The sequence below is a fragment of the Zingiber officinale genome, chromosome 9A (assembly GCF_018446385.1).
Source record: "Zingiber officinale cultivar Zhangliang chromosome 9A, Zo_v1.1, whole genome shotgun sequence".
Lineage (NCBI taxonomy): Eukaryota > Viridiplantae > Streptophyta > Magnoliopsida > Zingiberales > Zingiberaceae > Zingiber > Zingiber officinale.
The window spans coordinates 11,512,642-11,519,912 of NC_056002.1; positions in this window are offsets into that span (position 1 = coordinate 11,512,642).

The following is a 7,271-nucleotide window of genomic DNA, read 5'->3' on the forward strand; positions in this document are numbered from 1 at the left end:
CGACCTAAAAAATTTCCACGTGATGTACCAACATATTGGAATTCAATATACCAATTATTACAATATTCATTTAAATATAAAGAATTATTATGTTCATTTTTTGCACAATATACTAATACTAATATATGTTTATTTTCACAATAATGGAATATTTGCAGTAGTATTTGTGAAATTTTAAAAGTATTTAATGATGTAACTGAACAACTTTCCGGTGTTTATTATCCCACTACTCAATTAGTTTTAGAAAAATTTTCTAATATAGTATTAATTTTAAATTAACATATTAATAATGAATCTTTATCTCCTTGCATCTTAGCTATGAAAACTACAACAACAACAACAACAATCAAGTCTTTTCCCACTAGGTGGGGTCGACTTTCATTGAATATTTGTTATAGTTTTTGACGCTGGCTGACAACCTAACGCAACCCTCCTCCTTTATCCGGGCTTGGGACCGACCATGATCGGTCATCATGGGCTTGCATCTTAGCTATGAAAACTAAATGAGAAAAATATTTTTATTTTATTCCTGAAATTTATTTAATTATATGCTTTAGATCCTAGATTTAAATTAAAATTTTTACAAGAAATATTAATTTTATATTATGATGCTTTAATTCCAATTAAAGATTTTTCTTCTCTTGATCCAGTTAATATTATATATAATGTTAAAATTTATTTATATAATATTTATAATCAATATTATGTAACATATGGAATACAAACTAATATTTCCAAAATACAACAAACTACTAGTAGTAATTTAAAACTTATAAAAACATAACTTTTATTTTAAAAAAACGGATAAAACATTCACTGAGGATCCTCAAGTTCCACACAGGAACTTGATAATTATTTTACGACTTCTTTTGATTTTAATAAAGCATATAGCAAAAAATTCGATATCTTAAAGTGGTGGTCACAGAAGGCTCAAAGTTTTCTCGTCCTCTCCGTGATGGACAAAGAAATTTTAACTTGTCCAATATCAACTGTTGTTGTGGAGCAGACGTTCAGTGTCGACGGCAACATATTAGATGAACGACGATCAACTTTGTCTCCCGACTCATTGGAAGCCCAAGCATTATTGGACGATTGAACCAGAGCGGAGAAAAGAATATAAGGAATGCAACTTTCAAATGACAAAGTTGAAGATTTTGATACTGAAAGAATAAATACGACAGGAATGAGAAATAAAAGTGAGTAACAATGTAAAAGAATAAAAATGTAAAAGAACTACGTGAGCTTTGATTCCCCTAAGGGGATACATAGGCAACTTAAATAAGTGCAAGTCTTTTTTCCAATAAATTTTAATGTTTAATTTTTAATTTTTAATTTTTAATTTTAATTTTTTTAACATAATAATTTTGAACCGTGACGAACTGTGAACCGAACCGTGAACCGACGATTCTGAACCATGAACATTAATCGTCTGGGACGGTTAAGATTAAGGGTCAACTTGTCTGAAGCTCGGGATGTAAATGAGCCAAGTCGCTCGTGAGCTATTCGAAACTCGATTCGATAAAAGCTCGTTTGAGCTCGTTTAATGAGGCTCGTTAAGATAAACAAATCAAGCTCAAGCTTCACAATATTCGGCTCGTTAGCTTGTGAACATGTTCGTTAAGCTCATAAATTAACTTTTAAATAAAAAAAATAATTTTGATATTGAATTTATAGATTTTACACTCTAAAAACATAGACAAATATATTAAATTTATTTATTAGAATAAAATTATAAATGTTAACAAGAATATTATAATTTTTTTAAAATATATAATTTAATTTTTAATGAATATTTAAATTTATAATTTATATTTATTAAGCTCGTTTAGGCTCGATAAAAGCTCGAATAAGCTCGTGAGCCATGAATATATTCGTTAAATAAAGCTCGAGCTCGAGCTCGGCTCGATTATAAACGAGTCAAACTCAAACATCCAAGAGTTCGGCTCGACTGACTCGATTACACCTCTATCTAAAACTATCGAACTGTCGATTCTGAATCGTGGTAAGGTCTAATACTGATCATCAAATCCAAACTTCACATCACTCATTAAAAGGATGGCTATCAGGTCGAGGTATTACTTCAAGTTCCAACGACACCTCTCTTTGCTCACACTACCTTTTCTCACGCACACGAAGACAGACGCCGCCATCCTCCTTTTCCCTCACCAACGGCCGATGACTCCATTCCATCTCCTCACTGCCGGCCAGCCATCTCCATTACCTCTCCTCTCCATGTTCTCTATTCCCATCATCTTCTCACTCAAACAACTCACGGACCAAGTTCACCCGACGCCAACAACACTACCATCCTTTGGCCAACTCTCCTCTTTGAGTTAGAAGAGGAGAGGGCAGCCCCTTTCGCATTCCAACAGCCCCATTCCCTTCGTCGTAACTCCTCTTTGGATTAAAAGAGGAGGGCCCTGTTGAGTTTTGAGTTTAATTCAAACTTATTGTAATGCATAGATGTATGTATTTAGTCCCACATTGCTAAGCAAAGAAAGGTTGGAAGGCCTTATATATGGAGCCTTCCATCCTTACTTAGTAAAGTTAAGAGGACCTACACGCATGCGCGGGCCAAGCTCAAATCAGGTGGTTTTGGGGGGTTCGAGCCGGAAATCCATAAATCGGGTGTGACACACGCGATCATCGTGCGCAGGGGAGGTGCAAATCCCCCACTCGTGGGCCTCACGCTTGCAGGCGACCTGGTTTGTTTTTGCCAGTCTTTGGTTCGCTGGCAAGGCTTGGTTCTGTCCTGCTCATGAGGAAGCGACGCACGGTTTGGTTCTATCCCGCGCGAGAGGAAGCGACGCACCCACGCGTCAGGAAGCGGAAGCGACACACGCTTTGCTTCGTGCACTGCTTCAGAGTGTATAAATACACTGCCTTTGTTCCTGGTTCAAAACACACTCAGCCATTCTCTTTCGAGCAATCTGCTCTCTCCTCTCTAGTTTCCTTGTCCTTAGGCTTGGTTTTTAGCGATCTGAGGTTGAGTCCGAGTGTGACGTTCATCTTGGAGTGCACCTACGGACGACGCGAGTGGTTGTCGGATCTTTGGAGAATTTTGCCGGAGAGCCTCTGCTGTAACGACCCACCTTTCTACACTACTACTATTCTCTAAAGGTGACCGTTACTTGACTACTAACTCTACTTAACCGGTATGATAAAAATCTTTAGGAAAACCCTACCGAAAAATTTCGGCAGAGTCTCCCCTGTACCGGTGACCATATCCGTAAATACATACAGAATATACTCAGCCACAGGCGGCTGGAACATATAATTTCACAACCACGCAGTATAATAGCTCAATAAAAATATGAAACTACTCTAGCAATGGCAACAACCATATCACTCCAACAATAGGAGGTATCAAACTACAAATGCGGAAATAAACTCAATCTCAATATAACATTAAAAGAGAACTAAGGGAAAAGTCTTGACAATTTTGCCAGCTAATTCTGGATCTCTCCATAGTCCTGGCATCACACACACTGTCACAGCATCTCCTTGTCGCCTTCCTTCTTATACTTTTCCTTTCCCTTTATCTGCAGTAGGAGGAAAATAGTATCTATAAGCTAAAAGCTTAGTGAGCGCTATCCTACTCACAAAAACTCGATATGCATGTATATAAATAAAAACATGCTAAAACTGAGTACTAACATGTAAAGCTACTCATGCTCATAAATAGCAAAGAAAACAACTAACTGAAAAGCTAACATGTATAGCTAATCATGCTCATAAATAGCGAAGGAATCATGCTAACTGAAATACTAAACATGTATAGCTAATCATGCTCATAAATAACAAAGGAATCATACTAACTGAAATACTAAACATGTATAGCTAATCATGCTCATAAATAGCAAAGAAACTAACTGAAAAGCTAACATGTAAAGCTAATCATAGAACTATCATGTGTATCAATAAGAAACTGAATTGATATCTAAGCTAAACTAATTAATGCTAAACTGAGTCTAACTTGTATTCACATAACTAATTTGTGAAGTTTTGAAAACTATTTACATAATAGATTAAAATAATAATCATGCTGCTGATGGGCCCGGCAACTGTACTTGCTATGCGCGCATCCCTAACTAAACCCGGGATTGCAAGTTCCGAGTCTAGTAGGGTTTACTAAGTTATCTAAACCTAGGGACGACTGTGGGAGCCCAACCCAATGGATATCTAATCCAGTACAGTGCCACTGCTGAAAATAAAATACTGATTTCATAGCTAATTTTCTTACCTTGCTTTAACTAGGTTATCTGAACCTAGAACTAGGTTATCTGAACCTAGAGGCGACTGTGGGAGCCCACCCATTGGACCGTAGTCCCATATAAGCTGAAACAAGACTAAATAAGTTATTTTAAATGCTTCTACTGCATTTACTGAGCTATTAAAATGCATACTGTAGCATTATATTGAGCTAAGCATTTTATCAAGCACTTGGTGTGCACTAGAACACACCCTACGTACTAAAAATCTGTATACAAAGCTTAACATAAATCTGCATGTAAAGCTTAATAAAAATCTGCATACTAAGTTTATCAAAATCTGCATACTAAGCTTATCTAAAATCTGCATGCTATAAAAATAGAACTGCTCATGTTATTCCAATAGCAAATAGGAAACTAAAACAACTTAAGCATGCTGTGAAAGTAAAACAACTTAAGCATACAAAGAGATCTAACTATACTAAAATTCTGCACTATATTACTAAATTCTGCATACTATAAGCTTAACAAAAATCTGTTCTAAAATTAAAATTCTGCATACAAGCTTATTCAAAAATCTGTATTCAAGCTTAATAGAAATCTGCATTCATGACTAGTAAAAATCTGCACACTAGTACTTAATGAAATCTACACATATTCAGCAAAATATCATGCTTACTGAATAACAAAGAGGCTAAATCTGCAATGCCATTAAATAGGACTGATCATGTTTGTTAAATAGCAAAGAAAACTAATACCACGTACTTAGATTAAAGGCTGTTCGTGCCCTCTAACTAGCACAAAAAGGTCTAAACAGAAAATGCTAAAACATAGGGCTGTTCGTGCCCATTAATGGCACAAAACTATTAAAAACTTTGCTGGAATTCTATAAAAGAAACTAACTTTGCTTTACTTACAACAACCCATAAATCTCTAAAGGTATACTAGACACAAACCATTTTACTGCATAATTCATTAAAGAAACCCATTCTTATACATGGCAACAAAAAGGTTTAAAACTACATGGTAACAGGAAAGAAGAAGAAACTGTACAGGCTGACTAAAAGTACTAAAACTATGAGCTAAATGAGAATTAACAAATTCTGAAATAGAGAGCTCTGTAAATTTAGTATGAGCTAAACTTGACATGGAACAAATTCTAAAAGAATAAAGTACTGCTCAATGTGCAATTTGTTCATGCACGTCTAAACTTGTTCACACCGAGACTTTCATAAAGCAACAGAGAACTTTTAGGGCAAAACATGCTGCGGCAGAACTTCAAAAGCCTCACATTTTACAGGAAATAAAGGTTGAACTAAAGATTCAAGAACTACCCTTATTGCTCTAGGAATCCCGATTTATACAGCCTTCCGGAAACAAAGAAAGGAATCAAAAACTCTTAGCAAACTCAAATCTCTGTACAGCATGTTTCAAAGCAAAGAAGGAGAAAACAAAGCTCGGAACAACTCCTACTGCAGGTGAGAAGCAACTCACCTTCGTTTCCTTGATTCACAGCCGAAGGAGGAACCTTCTAGTGCTTCTAGGGCTCGGGTGAACTTGAAATCGGGGCCTCTTCCTCGCTCACGGCTTCCTTCTTGACGAGCGACCTCGGATCGATGAAGAACTCCCGGAGTTCACCCCTCGCCGGCCGCCGGAGGGATGCCCTAGCTGCGGCTTGTTTCCGCCCGGGCTTCCCTTGTCGCGCGAGAGAGGGAAAGGATTCGGGAAAAAAGAAAACTTAATTCTTTTCTTATAACTAGGGTTTCAATCATAACATATATATATATAGATCTCGCACCCTACCTTTTCGCGAAATACTCGCGAAAGAGTTGGTTGGCTGCGGTTTTGACCAAGTCAAGAGCCCCAGGTTCAATTCTCGGCTGCTACCTCTTTTTCTTCCTTTTATTTCTATTATCTAACTACGGCTTAAGAATATTTCGCACCATATATATTTAACAAAACTTGCTTAGACCAGATGGTTGGCTGCATCCGATTAGAACCTGGTTCGGGTCCGAGGTCTTGGGTTCAAAACCCGGCTTCAACACTTTCTTTTTAAAACTTCTTTCTCTTGGTAAAAATACCAAACGAACTCCAAAAATTCCATAAAAATACTCTAAAAATTTCTAAAAATCTCTAGAATTTTTCTATAGCATTTCTAGATTTTTATAAGGACTTTTAGAACTCGAAATAGGGAAAATTGGGTCGTTACATCTGCATCGTGGGCGGCAATAAATTCTCTAAAGATAGTCGGCACGCCGACACTTCAACTGAAGATACATTTTCTCGACCTCTCTTTTATTTACCTGTTTACTGCATGCTTGCTGTTTTAGTGCAATTTTACTACTGTTAGTGCTCTCTTTAAAACAACAATTTTAGAGAATTTGTTGTAAGCATCAGTAGACATGATAAATGATAGGGTAACAGGGTCTGATGATGCTAGTGCCAGACCCGAAAGATTTTTCGGGCAAAACTTTAGACGTTGGCAACAACGAATGAAATTTTGGCTTACTACACTAGGACTATTCTCTATTATAGAAACATATCCTCCTTCACCTGATGAAGAGGAACCTGTCTATAGTGCTGCCTTACAGAGGTTTAAGCAAAGAGATTATCTCTGCCATGGGAGGATCCTGTCTGCCCTCTCAGACGCACTATTTGATGTATACTGCTCAACATCTTCGGCTAAAGAGCTGTGGAAGTCTTTGGATAAAAAATACAACTTCAAAGATTCTAGTTTAGAAAAGTATACTGTGACAAAATTCCTAAACTTCAAAATGGTAGAAGGCAAATCTGTGGTTGAGCAGACACATGAATTCCAACACTATAACAAAATCCCTCATAAACATCAGTGGAACAACAACAGTTTTAAGCAAAAATCGATGTCTTTGAGTATTTTACATCAGTTTTTCCAAAAACCGATGTCTATGAGCGCTGAATTTCGCTCATAGACATCGGTTTTTTAGCCGATGTCTATAAGCGCCTTTTTTTCGTTAATAGACACCGATTTTAACAGCAATTTTTAAAACCCGGTGTCTATGATAAATAAAATAATTTAATTTT